This window comes from Pleurodeles waltl, chromosome 12 (assembly GCF_031143425.1).
Source record: "Pleurodeles waltl isolate 20211129_DDA chromosome 12, aPleWal1.hap1.20221129, whole genome shotgun sequence".
In the NCBI taxonomy this organism is placed as follows: Eukaryota; Metazoa; Chordata; class Amphibia; order Caudata; family Salamandridae; genus Pleurodeles; species Pleurodeles waltl.
Genome location: NC_090451.1, coordinates 126,197,850 through 126,214,839, shown reverse-complemented (window position 1 = coordinate 126,214,839; position 16,990 = coordinate 126,197,850). Strand labels below are relative to the sequence as shown.

Genomic DNA, 16,990 nt, shown 5'->3' with positions numbered 1-16,990 from the left:
AGAAAACCAAAACCTAGGTAAAAGACATTGTCATTTGCAACGCCAATAGCTCTAACTCTCACAAATGTGAGACCTTTCGCATTGCAAATGCTTGTTTTTTTGTGCAGGCAAGTGTGCGTGGAGCCTGCTTTGGTTCTTAAGACCTCAGACCTAAAGCAAAGCTTAGACAGAAACATAGCAATGTGCCCTTTGCACACAGTTAGAGATCCTACTAAATGGAGTCATATATAGGTCTGCACGGCCATTTTGCACAATTTTGTTGTGATATAAAGTTTCGGTAGAGCTCAATGAGAGCTGGTAGTTATGGCCGAGTGGTTAAGGTGATGGACTTGAAATCCTTTGGGGGTTCCCTGCACGGGTTTGAATCCTGCTGACTACCTCTGTTGTTTATTTTAAACCTGATTTTTAAAATAACTGTGAAGAACACATTTACCAACTTTATTTGGGAAGATAGATAATTTACTTTAAATCTTTATTTAACAGAGGTTCGATTTTATTTTGCAGAGAGAAGAGCGGGTGACCGCGTGGGGAGAACAAATGATTTGTTAAACCTTCCATTTGAAGATGATCTAAGCAGAATGAAGCAAAACAACAGCAGCGCCAATCAGCCGATTTCTTGGAGTCCACGGTTTAGGAGTTTACTTAGAAGGAGACTGTAAAAGAGTTTTACAATTAGGGACCTATTGGTAGAGTCACTGCTTATGCAAATTGAAGGGTCAGAAGGGAGATGCGTCATTAAGATCTGTAAAAATCCATCTCTGGCAGCGGTGGGATTTGAACCCACGCCTCCAAAGAGACTGGAGCCTTAATCCAGCGCCTTAGACCGCTCGGCCACTGTTGCTCTCAGTGTGTCTGTGCACTTCATGAGCACCGTAACCCTGAGTCTCCTCACTTAGTGTGGAAAGTCGAGTTGATAAACCATTTCATGGACATGATTACAATGTCGGGAGGGTGATGTGGTAATTGAAGGTTATCTCTCTTACTCAGTCACTGCACAAGTCTTCTCCCACCTGCTCGGACCTAGTGCAATCACCTTAAAAGACAACACTCTCCGAGCAATGACTTCCAACCAAGGTATTAGCACCTGCTCTACATAGGCAATGTGACTCCATCATTTTCTAATGAAACAAGTGTTCATACCGGTGGGCTCATTTCTTTGGGTGGGATCTAATGAATGAGCAGTTCATTCAAAAATAACTGAGGAGTTGCACGTATTCATGACATCAGCCCTATTGCCGCACCCAGTCTCCCCAACATACTGTTTAGCTTTCCAGTGACGTCATGTCTTGTGTGGCCTATTCACATTCCGCTGTTAATATTTTTTAGCCAATAGAATTTCACAGGCTCCCGTCTTTGAGCTCACATTGAAAAGGCACAAGTCCCAAAATGCAACCGGGTGCTGTTTAAAACTCCAGCACTGGTGGGCGGTGCTCCAGGTGACATGGGGTCCACCTGGATGCCCTGACTGCCTTTCACGTGACAGTCACAGACACACACAGGACAGAGGTTCAAAAGCTATTCTGAAAGAAGTAAGGACAACAGGCCCACGTGAAACTAAACTTTTTAAATAGATGATTTTTGTTTCTATTGACCTGGTTCTCACTCGTTCTGCGCGCCAAGTCAAATGTAAATGAGCCTCGCAATAAAAATGCACAGAGGATGGTAAAATTCACTTCACTCTGCGCTCGTTGATGCTGAGAGCATGGTTGTCAGCCCGCACGCTTGTTATTTTGATGTGGAATTACTTGATTGCTTTGTGATAATTTTCATTACTCCGAATTGCAAGTTCCCCTACCCCAGTAATAATGTTTGAGGTATTGCTTCCCTACCACACCAACAAGGCCACCCTCTGACCAAGTCCTTTGCCTCTCTTCAGAACTACCATAAGCCCCTCCATGCACTAGGAACTTTTTGCTTGACGACCATCTAGGCGTCCTTGGAATATTGATTTTTAGAAGTAACAATGTTTGTTTATTTTAACTAACTGACCTTTTTAGGGTCTCGCTTGATAGACTCTGTAGTATTCAGTAAAGGGCTTGGAGCCCGCATGTCTCTCACCATTTTTTTATTTATGTGGCACTCTTCTTTACAGTTTCCTAATTCATCAAGGCATGTCTTGCATCATTTCCGTTCCTCTCTGTAGAGCAGCGACCAAGCGTTGATTGATTCAGCTTAATCAGTGCCTGACCGCTGCTCCCCACCTGATCAAGGTACTATTTTTTCCTTTTACCTTCTAGTGCCCTGCAAACAGAAGGCTTGTGACTGGCAAAAACATGCCCAGCAGGACAACCAAAACTGTTAAGTTTTAAATTTAAATCGAACTTTCTTTTATTTTGCCAAATCGTCTTTTCCCACGTTCCACGCATGTTTTCTTTTGCTTTTGTTCGTGGGCACTCTTCTCAAAAGATGACGATTAGCTCGTTTAAAATATTGCAAATCAACAGTGTTTCTTTATTATGTGTAAATTCTGAAATTAATCTTTAACACATAATCCTGCGGTACACTTCAATCCACCCCACTCCAATCTTCCCCACTACAATCCACCCCATCCAGACCACTTCACCCACACTAATCCACCTCACTCCAGTCCAAATCACTCACCCGAATCCAATCCACTCTAACTCATCCTACTCCAATCCTCTCCACCCACCCCAAGCAAATCTGTCTCACTCCAATGTGCCCCACTATAATAAAAAACAATCTGCACCACTCCAAAACAATCTGTCCCACTTCGATCCAAAACAATCTGCCCCACTCCACTTCAAAACAATCTCCCCTACTCCAATTCAAAACAATCTACCCCACTGCAATCTGCTGCACTCCAATCAAAAACAAACTACCACACTGCAATCCAAAACAATCTGCCTTACTGCAATCGAAAACAATCTGTCCCACCCAAGGCAGTGGTGGCTGGTGCACTTTGAAAGGAGTTGGTGGGAGGGAAAAATAGTTCATCTGAAGCTAAGTGAAGAAATTGGAATAAAATAGTGCATTTTAACCCCTTCGCTGCCAGCCTTTTCCCCCTCAGGTGGCAGGCATTTTTTTGGCTATTTGGGGCAGGGCGCGCTTAGGCCCTCATAGATTTTTGTCCACATAAGCTATCCACGCCAAATTTGCGTCCTTTTTTTCCAACATCCTAGGGATTCTAGAGGTACCCAGACTTTGTGGGTTCCCCTGAAGGAGACCAAGAAATTAGCCAAAATACAGTAAAAATTTTGTTTTAAAAAAGAAAAAATGGAAAAAAGGGCTGGAGAAGAAGGCTTGTGGTTTTTGTCCCTGAAATTGGCATCAACAAAGGGTTTGCACTGCTAAAATCACCAGCTTCCCAGCTTTCAGGGACAGGCAGACTTGAATCAGAAAACCCAATTTTTCAACACAATTTTGGCATTTTACTGGGACATACCCCATTTTTACGATTTTGTGTGCTTTTAGCCTCCTTCCAGTCAGTGACAGAAATGGGTGTGAAACCAATGCTGGGTCCCAGTAACCTAAACATTTTTGAAAAGAAGACAACATTCTGAATTCAGCAATGGGTAACTTGTGTAGATCTTACAAGTGTTTCCTACAGAAAATAACAACTGAAATAAAAAAAAAATATTGAAATTGAGAAGAAAAAAACAGCCATTTTCCTCTACGTTTTACTCTGTAACTTTTTTCTGCAATGTCAGATTTTTGAAAGCAATATACCATTACGCCTGCTGGACTCTTCTGGTTGCGGGGATATATAGGGCTTGTAGGTTCATCAAGAACCCTAGGTATCCAGAGAAAATAAATGAGCTGCACCTTGCAGTGGGTTTTCATTCTATACCGGGTATACTGCAATTAATTTGCCGAAGTATATAGAGTGAAAAATAGGTATCAAGAAAACCTTTCTATTTCCAAAATGGGCACAAGATAAGGAGTGAAGGAGCAGTGGTTATTTGCACATCTCTGAATTCTGGGGTGCCCACACTAGCATGCGAATTAAAGGGCATTTCTCAAATAGACGTCTTTTTTACACACTGTCTTATATTTGGAAGGAAAAAATGTAGATAAAGACAACGGGCAGTAACTCTTGTTTTGCTATTCTATGTTTCCCCAAGTCTCCCGATAACATTTTTTACCTCACTTGTGTGGGTAGGCCTAGCGCCCGCGACAGGAAGTGCCCCAAAACACAACGTGGACACATCAAATTTTCCCAAAGAAAACCAAAACCTAGGTAAAAGACATTGTCATTTGCAACGCCAATAGCTCTAACTCTCACAAATGTGAGACCTTTCGCATTGCAAATGCTTGTTTTTTTGTGCAGGCAAGTGTGCGTGGAGCCTGCTTTGGTTCTTAAGACCTCAGACCTAAAGCAAAGCTTAGACAGAAACATAGCAATGTGCCCTTTGCACACAGTTAGAGATCCTACTAAATGGAGTCATATATAGGTCTGCACGGCCATTTTGCACAATTTTGTTGTGATATAAAGTTTCGGTAGAGCTCAATGAGAGCTGGTAGTTATGGCCGAGTGGTTAAGGTGATGGACTTGAAATCCTTTGGGGGTTCCCTGCACGGGTTTGAATCCTGCTGACTACCTCTGTTGTTTATTTTAAACCTGATTTTTAAAATAACTGTGAAGAACACATTTACCAACTTTATTTGGGAAGATAGATAATTTACTTTAAATCTTTATTTAACAGAGGTTCGATTTTATTTTGCAGAGAGAAGAGCGGGTGACCGCGTGGGGAGAACAAATGATTTGTTAAACCTTCCATTTGAAGATGATCTAAGCAGAATGAAGCAAAACAACAGCAGCGCCAATCAGCCGATTTCTTGGAGTCCACGGTTTAGGAGTTTACTTAGAAGGAGACTGTAAAAGAGTTTTACAATTAGGGACCTATTGGTAGAGTCACTGCTTATGCAAATTGAAGGGTCAGAAGGGAGATGCGTCATTAAGATCTGTAAAAATCCATCTCTGGCAGCGGTGGGATTTGAACCCACGCCTCCAAAGAGACTGGAGCCTTAATCCAGGGCCTTAGACCGCTCGGCCACGCTACCTGTTGCTCTCAGTGTGTCTGTGCACTTCATGAGCACCGTAACCCTGAGTCTCCTCACTTAGTGTGGAAAGTCGAGTTGATAAACCATTTCATGGACATGATTACAATGTCGGGAGGGTGATGTGGTAATTGAAGGTTATCTCTCTTACTCAGTCACTGCACAAGTCTTCTCCCACCTGCTCGGACCTAGTGCAATCACCTTAAAAGACAACACTCTCCGAGCAATGACTTCCAACCAAGGTATAAGCACCTGCTCTACATAGGCAATGTGACTCCATCATTTTCTAATGAAACAAGTGTTCATACCGGTGGGCTCATTTCTTTGGGTGGGATCTAATGAATGAGCAGTTCATTCAAAAATAACTGAGGAGTTGCACGTATTCATGACATCAGCCCTATTGCCGCACCCAGTCTCCCCAACATACTGTTTAGCTTTCCAGTGACGTCATGTCTTGTGTGGCCTATTCACATTCCGCTGTTAATATTTTTTAGCCAATAGAATTTCACAGGCTCCCGTCTTTGAGCTCACATTGAAAAGGCACAAGTCCCAAAATGCAACCGGGTGCTGTTTAAAACTCCAGCACTGGTGGGCGGTGCTCCAGGTGACATGGGGTCCACCTGGATGCCCTGACTGCCTTTCACGTGACAGTCACAGACACACACAGGACAGAGGTTCAAAAGCTATTCTGAAAGAAGTAAGGACAACAGGCCCACGTGAAACTAAACTTTTTAAATAGATGATTTTTGTTTCTATTGACCTGGTTCTCACTCGTTCTGCGCGCCAAGTCAAATGTAAATGAGCCTCGCAATAAAAATGCACAGAGGATGGTAAAATTCACTTCACTCTGCGCTCGTTGATGCTGAGAGCATGGTTGTCAGCCCGCACGCTTGTTATTTTGATGTGGAATTACTTGATTGCTTTGTGATAATTTTCATTACTCCGAATTGCAAGTTCCCCTACCCCAGTAATAATGTTTGAGGTATTGCTTCCCTACCACACCAACAAGGCCACCCTCTGACCAAGTCCTTTGCCTCTCTTCAGAACTACCATAAGCCCCTCCATGCACTAGGAACTTTTTGCTTGACGACCATCTAGGCGTCCTTGGAATATTGATTTTTAGAAGTAACAATGTTTGTTTATTTTAACTAACTGACCTTTTTAGGGTCTCGCTTGATAGACTCTGTAGTATTCAGTAAAGGGCTTGGAGCCCGCATGTCTCTCACCATTTTTTTATTTATGTGGCACTCTTCTTTACAGTTTCCTAATTCATCAAGGCATGTCTTGCATCATTTCCGTTCCTCTCTGTAGAGCAGCGACCAAGCGTTGATTGATTCAGCTTAATCAGTGCCTGACCGCTGCTCCCCACCTGATCAAGGTACTATTTTTTCCTTTTACCTTCTAGTGCCCTGCAAACAGAAGGCTTGTGACTGGCAAAAACATGCCCAGCAGGACAACCAAAACTGTTAAGTTTTAAATTTAAATCGAACTTTCTTTTATTTTGCCAAATCGTCTTTTCCCACGTTCCACGCATGTTTTCTTTTGCTTTTGTTCGTGGGCACTCTTCTCAAAAGATGACGATTAGCTCGTTTAAAATATTGCAAATCAACAGTGTTTCTTTATTATGTGTAAATTCTGAAATTAATCTTTAACACATAATCCTGCGGTACACTTCAATCCACCCCACTCCAATCTTCCCCACTACAATCCACCCCATCCAGACCACTTCACCCACACTAATCCACCTCACTCCAGTCCAAATCACTCACCCGAATCCAATCCACTCTAACTCATCCTACTCCAATCCTCTCCACCCACCCCAAGCAAATCTGTCTCACTCCAATGTGCCCCACTATAATAAAAAACAATCTGCACCACTCCAAAACAATCTGTCCCACTTCGATCCAAAACAATCTGCCCCACTCCAATCTGCCCGACTCCACTTCAAAACAATCTCCCCTACTCCAATTCAAAACAATCTACCCCACTGCAATCTGCTGCACTCCAATCAAAAACAAACTACCACACTGCAATCGAAAACAATCTGTCCCACCCAAGGCAGTGGTGGCTGGTGCACTTTGAAAGGAGTTGGTGGGAGGGAAAAATAGTTCATCTGAAGCTAAGTGAAGAAATTGGAATAAAATAGTGCATTTTAACCCCTTCGCTGCCAGCCTTTTCCCCCTCAGGTGCCAGGCATTTTTTTGGCTATTTGGGGCAGGGCGCGCTTAGGCCCTCATAGATTTTTGTCCACATAAGCTATCCACGCCAAATTTGCGTCCTTTTTTTCCAACATCCTAGGGATTCTAGAGGTACCCAGACTTTGTGGGTTCCCCTGAAGGAGACCAAGAAATTAGCCAAAATACAGTAAACATTTTGTTTTAAAAAAGAAAAAAATGGAAAAAAGGGCTGGAGAAGAAGGCTTGTGGTTTTTGTCCCTGAAATTGGCATCAACAAAGGGTTTGCACTGCTAAAATCACCAGCTTCCCAGCTTTCAGGGACAGGCAGACTTGAATCAGAAAACCCAATTTTTCAACACAATTTTGGCATTTTACTGGGACATACCCCATTTTTACGATTTTGTGTGCTTTTAGCCTCCTTCCAGTCAGTGACAGAAATGGGTGTGAAACCAATGCTGGGTCCCAGTAACCTAAACATTTTTGAAAAGAAGACAACATTCTGAATTCAGCAATGGGTAACTTGTGTAGATCTTACAAGTGTTTCCTACAGAAAATAACAACTGAAATAAAAAAAAAATATTGAAATTGAGAAGAAAAAAACAGCCATTTTCCTCTACGTTTTACTCTGTAACTTTTTTCTGCAATGTCAGATTTTTGAAAGCAATATACCATTACGCCTGCTGGACTCTTCTGGTTGCGGGGATATATAGGGCTTGTAGGTTCATCAAGAACCCTAGGTATCCAGAGAAAATAAATGAGCTGCACCTTTCAGTGGGTTTTCATTCTATACCGGGTATACTGCAATTAATTTGCCGAAGTATATAGAGTGAAAAATAGGTATCAAGAAAACCTTTCTATTTCCAAAATGGGCACAAGATAAGGAGTGAAGGAGCAGTGGTTATTTGCACATCTCTGAATTCTGGGGTGCCCACACTAGCATGCGAATTAAAGGGCATTTCTCAAATAGACGTCTTTTTTACACACTGTCTTATATTTGGAAGGAAAAAATGTAGATAAAGACAAGGGGCAGTAACTCTTGTTTTGCTATTCTATGTTTCCCCAAGTCTCCCGATAACATTTTTTACCTCACTTGTGTGGGTAGGCCTAGCGCCCGCGACAGGAAGTGCCCCAAAACACAACGTGGACACATCAAATTTTCCCAAAGAAAACCAAAACCTAGGTAAAAGACATTGTCATTTGCAACGCCAATAGCTCTAACTCTCACAAATGTGAGACCTTTCGCATTGCAAATGCTTGTTTTTTTGTGCAGGCAAGTGTGCGTGGAGCCTGCTTTGGTTCTTAAGACCTCAGACCTAAAGCAAAGCTTAGACAGAAACATAGCAATGTGCCCTTTGCACACAGTTAGAGATCCTACTAAATGGAGTCATATATAGGTCTGCTCGGCCATTTTGCACAATTTTGTTGTGATATAAAGTTTCGGTAGAGCTCAATGAGAGCTGGTAGTTATGGCCGAGTGGTTAAGGTGATGGGCTTGAAATCCTTTGGGGGTTCCCTGCACGGGATTGAATCCTGCTGACTACCTCTGTTGTTTATTTTAAACCTGATTTTTAAAATAACTGTGAAGAACACATTTACCAACTTTATTTGGGAAGATAGATAATTTACTTTAAATCTTTATTTAACAGAGGTTCGATTTTATTTTGCAGAGAGAAGAGCGGGTGACCGCGTGGGGAGAACAAATGATTTGTTAAACCTTCCATTTGAAGGTGATCTAAGCAGAATGAAGCAAAACAACAGCAGCGCCAATCAGCCGATTTCTTGGAGTCCACGGTTTAGGAGTTTACTTAGAAGGAGACTGTAAAAGAGTTTTAAAATTAGGGACCTATTGGTAGAGTCACTGTTTATGCAAATTGAAGGGTCAGAAGGGAGATGCGTCATTAAGATCTGTAAAAATCCATCTCTGGCAGCGGTGGGATTTGAACCCACGCCTCCAAAGAGACTGGAGCCTTAATCCAGCGCCTTAGACCGCTCGGCCACGCTACCTGTTGCTCTCAGTGTGTCTGTGCACTTCATGAGCACCGTAACCCTGAGTCTCCTCACTTAGTGTGGAAAGTCGAGTTGATAAACCATTTCATGGACATGATTACAATGTCGGGAGGGTGATGTGGTAATTGAAGGTTATCTCTCTTACTCAGTCACTGCACAAGTCTTCTCCCACCTGCTCGGACCTAGTGCAATCACCTTAAAAGACAACACTCTCCCGAGCAATGACTTCCAACCAAGGTATAAGCACCTGCTCTACATAGGCAATGTGACTCCATCATTTTCTAATGAAACAAGTGTTCATACTGGTGGGCTCATTTCTTTGGGTGGGATCTAATGAATGAGCAGTTCATTCAAAAATAACTGAGGAGTTGCACGTATTCATGACATCAGCCCTATTGCCGCACCCAGTCTCCCCAACATACTGTTTAGCTTTCCAGTGACGTCATGTCTTGTGTGGCCTATTCACATTCCGCTGTTAATATTTTTTAGCCAATAGAATTTCACAGGCTCCCGTCTTTGAGCTCACATTGAAAAGGCACAAGTCCCAAAATGCAACCGGGTGCTGTTTAAAACTCCAGCACTGGTGGGCGGTGCCCCAGGTGACATGGGGTCCACCTGGATGCCCTGACTGCCTTTTCACGTGACAGTCACAGACACACTCAGGACAGAGGTTCAAAAGCTATTCTGAAAGAAGTAAGGACAACAGGCCCACGTGAAACTAAACTTTTTAAATAGATGATTTTTGTTTCTATTGACCTGGTTCTCACTCGTTCTGCGCGCCAAGTCAAATGTAAATGAGCCCCGCAATAAAAATGCACAGAGGATGGTAAAATTCACTTCACTCTGCGCTCGTTGATGCTGAGAGCATGGTTGTCAGCCCGCACGCTTGTTATTTTGATGTGGAATTACTTGATTGCTTTGTGATAATTTTCATTACTCCGAATTGCAAGCTCCCCTACCCCAGTAATAATGTTTGAGGTATTGCTTCCCTACCACACCAACAAGGCCACCCTCTGACCAAGTCCTTTGCCTCTCTTCAGAACTACCATAAGCCCCTCCATGCACTAGGAACTTTTTGCTTGACGACCATCTAGGCGTCCTTGGAATATTGATATTTAGAAGTAACAATGTTTGTTTATTTTAACTAACTGACCTTTTTAGGGTCTCGCTTGATAGACTCTGTAGTATTCAGTAAAGGGCTTGGAGCCCGCATGTCTCTCACCATTTTTTTATTTATGTGGCACTCTTCTTTACAGTTTCCTAATTCATCAAGGCATGTCTTGCATCATTTCCGTTCCTCTCTGTAGAGCAGCGACCAAGCGTTGATTGATTCAGCTTAATCAGTGCCTGACCGCTGCTCCCCACCTGATCAAGGTACTATTTTTTCCTTTTACCTTCTAGTGCCCTGCAAACAGAAGGCTTGTGACTGGCAAAAACATGCCCAGCAGGACAACCAAAACTGTTAAGTTTTAAATTTAAATCGAACTTTCTTTTATTTTGCCAAATCGTCTTTTCCCACGTTCCACGCATGTTTTCTTTTGCTTTTGTTCGTGGGCACTCTTCTCAAAAGATGACGATTAGCTCGTTTAAAATATTGCAAATCAACAGTGTTTCTTTATTATGTGTAAATTCTGAAATTAATCTTTAACACATAATCCTGCGGTACACTTCAATCCACCCCACTCCAATCTTCCCCACTACAATCCACCCCATCCAGACCACTTCACCCACACTAATCCACCTCACTCCAGTCCAAATCACTCACCCGAATCTAATCCACTCTAACTCATCCTACTCCAATCCTCTCCACCCACCCCAAGCAAATCTGTCTCACTCCAATGTGCCCCACTATAATAAAAAACAATCTGCACCACTCCAAAACAATCTGTCCCACTTCGATCCAAAACAATCTGCCCCACTCCAATCTGCCCGACTCCACTTCAAAACAATCTCCCCTACTCCAATTCAAAACAATCTACCCCACTGCAATCTGCTGCACTCCAATCAAAAACAAACTACCACACTGCAATCCAAAACAATCTGCCATACTGCAATCGAAAACAATCTGTCCCACCCAAGGCAGTGGTGGCTGGTGCACTTTGAAAGGAGTTGGTGGGAGGGAAAAATAGTTCATCTGAAGCTAAGTGAAGAAATTGGAATAAAATAGTGCATTTTAACCCCTTCGCTGCCAGCCTTTTCCCCCTCAGGTGGCAGGCATTTTTTTGGCTATTTGGGGCAGGGCGCGCTTAGGCCCTCATAGATTTTTGTCCACATAAGCTATCCACGCCAAATTTGCGTCCTTTTTTTCCAACATCCTAGGGATTCTAGAGGTACCCAGACTTTGTGGGTTCCCCTGAAGGAGACCAAGAAATTAGCCAAAATACGGTAAACATTTTGTTTTAAAAAAGAAAAAAATGGAAAAAAGGGCTGGAGAAGAAGGCTTGTGGTTTTTGTCCCTGAAATTGGCATCAACAAAGGGTTTGCACTGCTAAAATCACCAGCTTCCCAGCTTTCAGGGACAGGCAGACTTGAATCAGAAAACCCAATTTTTCAACACAATTTTGGCATTTTACTGGGACATACCCCATTTTTACGATTTTGTGTGCTTTTAGCCTCCTTCCAGTCAGTGACAGAAATGGGTGTGAAACCAATGCTGGGTCCCAGTAACCTAAACATTTTTGAAAAGAAGACAACATTCTGAATTCAGCAATGGGTAACTTGTGTAGATCTTACAAGTGTTTCCTACAGAAAATAACAACTGAAATAAAAAAAAAATATTGAAATTGAGAAGAAAAAAACAGCCATTTTCCTCTACGTTTTACTCTGTAACTTTTTTCTGCAATGTCAGATTTTTGAAAGCAATATACCATTACGCCTGCTGGACTCTTCTGGTTGCGGGGATATATAGGGCTTGTAGGTTCATCAAGAACCCTAGGTATCCAGAGAAAATAAATGAGCTGCACCTTGCAGTGGGTTTTCATTCTATACCGGGTATACTGCAATTAATTTGCCGAAGTATATAGAGTGAAAAAAAGGTATCAAGAAAACCTTTCTATTTCCAAAATGGGCACAAGATAAGGAGTGAAGGAGCAGTGGTTATTTGCACATCTCTGAATTCTGGGGTGCCCACACTAGCATGCGAATTAAAGGGCATTTCTCAAATAGACGTCTTTTTTACACACTGTCTTATATTTGGAAGGAAAAAATGTAGATAAAGACAAGGGGCAGTAACTCTTGTTTTGCTATTCTATGTTTCCCCAAGTCTCCCGATAACATTTTTTACCTCACTTGTGTGGGTAGGCCTAGCGCCCGCGACAGGAAGTGCCCCAAAACACAACGTGGACACATCAAATTTTCCCAAAGAAAACCAAAACCTAGGTAAAAGACATTGTCATTTGCAACGCCAATAGCTCTAACTCTCACAAATGTGAGACCTTTCGCATTGCAAATGCTTGTTTTTTTGTGCAGGCAAGTGTGCGTGGAGCCTGCTTTGGTTCTTAAGACCTCAGACCTAAAGCAAAGCTTAGACAGAAACATAGCAATGTGCCCTTTGCACACAGTTAGAGATCCTACTAAATGGAGTCATATATAGGTCTGCACGGCCATTTTGCACAATTTTGTTGTGATATAAAGTTTCGGTAGAGCTCAATGAGAGCTGGTAGTTATGGCCGAGTGGTTAAGGTGATGGACTTGAAATCCTTTGGGGGTTCCCTGCACGGGTTTGAATCCTGCTGACTACCTCTGTTGTTTATTTTAAACCTGATTTTTAAAATAACTGTGAAGAACACATTTACCAACTTTATTTGGGAAGATAGATAATTTACTTTAAATCTTTATTTAACAGAGGTTCGATTTTATTTTGCAGAGAGAAGAGCGGGTGACCGCGTGGGGAGAACAAATGATTTGTTAAACCTTCCATTTGAAGATGATCTAAGCAGAATGAAGCAAAACAACAGCAGCGCCAATCAGCCGATTTCTTGGAGTCCACGGTTTAGGAGTTTACTTAGAAGGAGACTGTAAAAGAGTTTTACAATTAGGGACCTATTGGTAGAGTCACTGCTTATGCAAATTGAAGGGTCAGAAGGGAGATGCGTCATTAAGATCTGTAAAAATCCATCTCTGGCAGCGGTGGGATTTGAACCCACGCCTCCAAAGAGACTGGAGCCTTAATCCAGCGCCTTAGACCGCTCGGCCACTGTTGCTCTCAGTGTGTCGGTGCACTTCATGAGCACCGTAACCCTGAGTCTCCTCACTTAGTGTGGAAAGTCGAGTTGATAAACCATTTCATGGACATGATTACAATGTCGGGAGGGTGATGTGGTAATTGAAGGTTATCTCTCTTACTCAGTCACTGCACAAGTCTTCTCCCACCTGCTCGGACCTAGTGCAATCACCTTAAAAGACAACACTCTCCGAGCAATGACTTCCAACCAAGGTATAAGCACCTGCTCTACATAGGCAATGTGACTCCATCATTTTCTAATGAAACAAGTGTTCATACCGGTGGGCTCATTTCTTTGGGTGGGATCTAATGAATGAGCAGTTCATTCAAAAATAACTGAGGAGTTGCACGTATTCATGACATCAGCCCTATTGCCGCACCCAGTCTCCCCAACATACTGTTTAGCTTTCCAGTGACGTCATGTCTTGTGTGGCCTATTCACATTCCGCTGTTAATATTTTTTAGCCAATAGAATTTCACAGGCTCCCGTCTTTGAGCTCACATTGAAAAGGCACAAGTCCCAAAATGCAACCGGGTGCTGTTTAAAACTCCAGCACTGGTGGGCGGTGCTCCAGGTGACATGGGGTCCACCTGGATGCCCTGACTGCCTTTCACGTGACAGTCACAGACACACACAGGACAGAGGTTCAAAAGCTATTCTGAAAGAAGTAAGGACAACAGGCCCACGTGAAACTAAACTTTTTAAATAGATGATTTTTGTTTCTATTGACCTGGTTCTCACTCGTTCTGCGCGCCAAGTCAAATGTAAATGAGCCTCGCAATAAAAATGCACAGAGGATGGTAAAATTCACTTCACTCTGCGCTCGTTGATGCTGAGAGCATGGTTGTCAGCCCGCACGCTTGTTATTTTGATGTGGAATTACTTGATTGCTTTGTGATAATTTTCATTACTCCGAATTGCAAGTTCCCCTACCCCAGTAATAATGTTTGAGGTATTGCTTCCCTACCACACCAACAAGGCCACCCTCTGACCAAGTCCTTTGCCTCTCTTCAGAACTACCATAAGCCCCTCCATGCACTAGGAACTTTTTGCTTGACGACCATCTAGGCGTCCTTGGAATATTGATTTTTAGAAGTAACAATGTTTGTTTATTTTAACTAACTGACCTTTTTAGGGTCTCGCTTGATAGACTCTGTAGTATTCAGTAAAGGGCTTGGAGCCCGCATGTCTCTCACCATTTTTTTATTTATGTGGCACTCTTCTTTACAGTTTCCTAATTCATCAAGGCATGTCTTGCATCATTTCCGTTCCTCTCTGTAGAGCAGCGACCAAGCGTTGATTGATTCAGCTTAATCAGTGCCTGACCGCTGCTCCCCACCTGATCAAGGTACTATTTTTTCCTTTTACCTTCTAGTGCCCTGCAAACAGAAGGCTTGTGACTGGCAAAAACATGCCCAGCAGGACAACCAAAACTGTTAAGTTTTAAATTTAAATCGAACTTTCTTTTATTTTGCCAAATCGTCTTTTCCCACGTTCCACGCATGTTTTCTTTTGCTTTTGTTCGTGGGCACTCTTCTCAAAAGATGACGATTAGCTCGTTTAAAATATTGCAAATCAACAGTGTTTCTTTATTATGTGTAAATTCTGAAATTAATCTTTAACACATAATCCTGCGGTACACTTCAATCCACCCCACTCCAATCTTCCCCACTACAATCCACCCCATCCAGACCACTTCACCCACACTAATCCACCTCACTCCAGTCCAAATCACTCACCCGAATCCAATCCACTCTAACTCATCCTACTCCAATCCTCTCCACCCACCCCAAGCAAATCTGTCTCACTCCAATGTGCCCCACTATAATAAAAAACAATCTGCACCACTCCAAAACAATCTGTCCCACTTCGATCCAAAACAATCTGCCCCACTCCAATCTGCCCGACTCCACTTCAAAACAATCTCCCCTACTCCAATTCAAAACAATCTACCCCACTGCAATCTGCTGCACTCCAATCAAAAACAAACTACCACACTGCAATCCAAAACAATCTGCCATACTGCAATCGAAAACAATCTGTCCCACCCAAGGCAGTGGTGGCTGGTGCACTTTGAAAGGAGTTGGTGGGAGGGAAAAATAGTTCATCTGAAGCTAAGTGAAGAAATTGGAATAAAATAGTGCATTTTAACCCCTTCGCTGCCAGCCTTTTCCCCCTCAGGTGCCAGGCATTTTTTTGGCTATTTGGGGCAGGGCGCGCTTAGGCCCTCATAGATTTTTGTCCACATAAGCTATCCACGCCAAATTTGCGTCCTTTTTTTCCAACATCCTAGGGATTCTAGAGGTACCCAGACTTTGTGGGTTCCCCTGAAGGAGACCAAGAAATTAGCCAAAATACGGTAAACATTTTGTTTTAAAAAAGAAAAAAATGGAAAAAAGGGCTGGAGAAGAAGGCTTGTGGTTTTTGTCCCTGAAATTGGCATCAACAAAGGGTTTGCACTGCTAAAATCACCAGCTTCCCAGCTTTCAGGGACAGGCAGACTTGAATCAGAAAACCCAATTTTTCAACACAATTTTGGCATTTTACTGGGACATACCCCATTTTTACGATTTTTTGTGCTTTTAGCCTCCTTCCAGTCAGTGACAGAAATGGGTGTGAAACCAATGCTGGGTCCCAGTAACCTAAACATTTTTGAAAAGAAGACAACATTCTGAATTCAGCAATGGGTAACTTGTGTAGATCTTACAAGTGTTTCCTACAGAAAATAACAACTGAAATAAAAAAAAAATATTGAAATTGAGAAGAAAAAAACAGCCATTTTCCTCTACGTTTTACTCTGTAACTTTTTTCTGCAATGTCAGATTTTTGAAAGCAATATACCATTACGCCTGCTGGACTCTTCTGGTTGCGGGGATATATAGGGCTTGTAGGTTCATCAAGAACCCTAGGTATCCAGAGAAAATAAATGAGCTGCACCTTGCAGTGGGTTTTCATTCTATACCGGGTATACTGCAATTAATTTGCCGAAGTATATAGAGTGAAAAAAAGGTATCAAGAAAACCTTTCTATTTCCAAAATGGGCACAAGATAAGGAGTGAAGGAGCAGTGGTTATTTGCACATCTCTGAATTCTGGGGTGCCCACACTAGCATGCAAATTAAAGGGCATTTCTCAAATAGACGTCTTTTTTACACACTGTCTTATATTTGGAAGGAAAAAATGTAGATAAAGACAAGGGGCAGTAACTCTTGTTTTGCTATTCTATGTTTCCCCAAGTCTCCCGATAACATTTTTTACCTCACTTGTGTGGGTAGGCCTAGCGCCCGCGACAGGAAGTGCCCCAAAACACAACGTGGACACATCAAATTTTCCCAAAGAAAACCAAAACCTAGGTAAAAGACATTGTCATTTGCAACGCCAATAGCTCTAACTCTCACAAATGTGAGACCTTTCGCATTGCAAATGCTTGTTTTTTTGTGCAGGCAAGTGTGCGTGGAGCCTGCTTTGGTTCTTAAGACCTCAGACCTAAAGCAAAGCTTAGACAGAAACATAGCAATGTGCCCTTTGCACACAGTTAGAGATCCTACTAAATGGAGTCATATAT

General features: G+C 42.5%; 7 non-coding genes across 7 annotated transcripts; 3 read left to right on the top strand and 4 right to left on the bottom strand.

The window, feature by feature from the left end:
• Positions 1–297: 297 nt before the first annotated feature.
• On the top strand, positions 298–379 carry TRNAS-UGA (transfer RNA serine (anticodon UGA)). The gene has a single exon. It is a non-coding gene; the product is annotated as a tRNA-Ser (tRNA).
• Positions 380–759: 380 nt separating this feature from the next.
• On the bottom strand, positions 760–842 carry TRNAL-AAG (transfer RNA leucine (anticodon AAG)). Its single transcript has one exon. It is a non-coding gene; the product is annotated as a tRNA-Leu (tRNA).
• A 3,636-nt stretch (positions 843–4,478) lies between these two features.
• Positions 4,479–4,560, top strand: TRNAS-UGA (transfer RNA serine (anticodon UGA)). Its single transcript has one exon. It is a non-coding gene; the product is annotated as a tRNA-Ser (tRNA).
• Positions 4,561–4,940: 380 nt separating this feature from the next.
• Positions 4,941–5,022, bottom strand: TRNAL-AAG (transfer RNA leucine (anticodon AAG)). The gene has a single exon. It is a non-coding gene; the product is annotated as a tRNA-Leu (tRNA).
• Positions 5,023–9,118: 4,096 nt separating this feature from the next.
• On the bottom strand, positions 9,119–9,200 carry TRNAL-AAG (transfer RNA leucine (anticodon AAG)). The gene has a single exon. It is a non-coding gene; the product is annotated as a tRNA-Leu (tRNA).
• A 3,661-nt stretch (positions 9,201–12,861) lies between these two features.
• Positions 12,862–12,943, top strand: TRNAS-UGA (transfer RNA serine (anticodon UGA)). Its single transcript has one exon. It is a non-coding gene; the product is annotated as a tRNA-Ser (tRNA).
• A 380-nt stretch (positions 12,944–13,323) lies between these two features.
• Positions 13,324–13,406, bottom strand: TRNAL-AAG (transfer RNA leucine (anticodon AAG)). The gene has a single exon. It is a non-coding gene; the product is annotated as a tRNA-Leu (tRNA).
• Between the last annotated feature and the right edge of the window lie 3,584 nt (positions 13,407–16,990).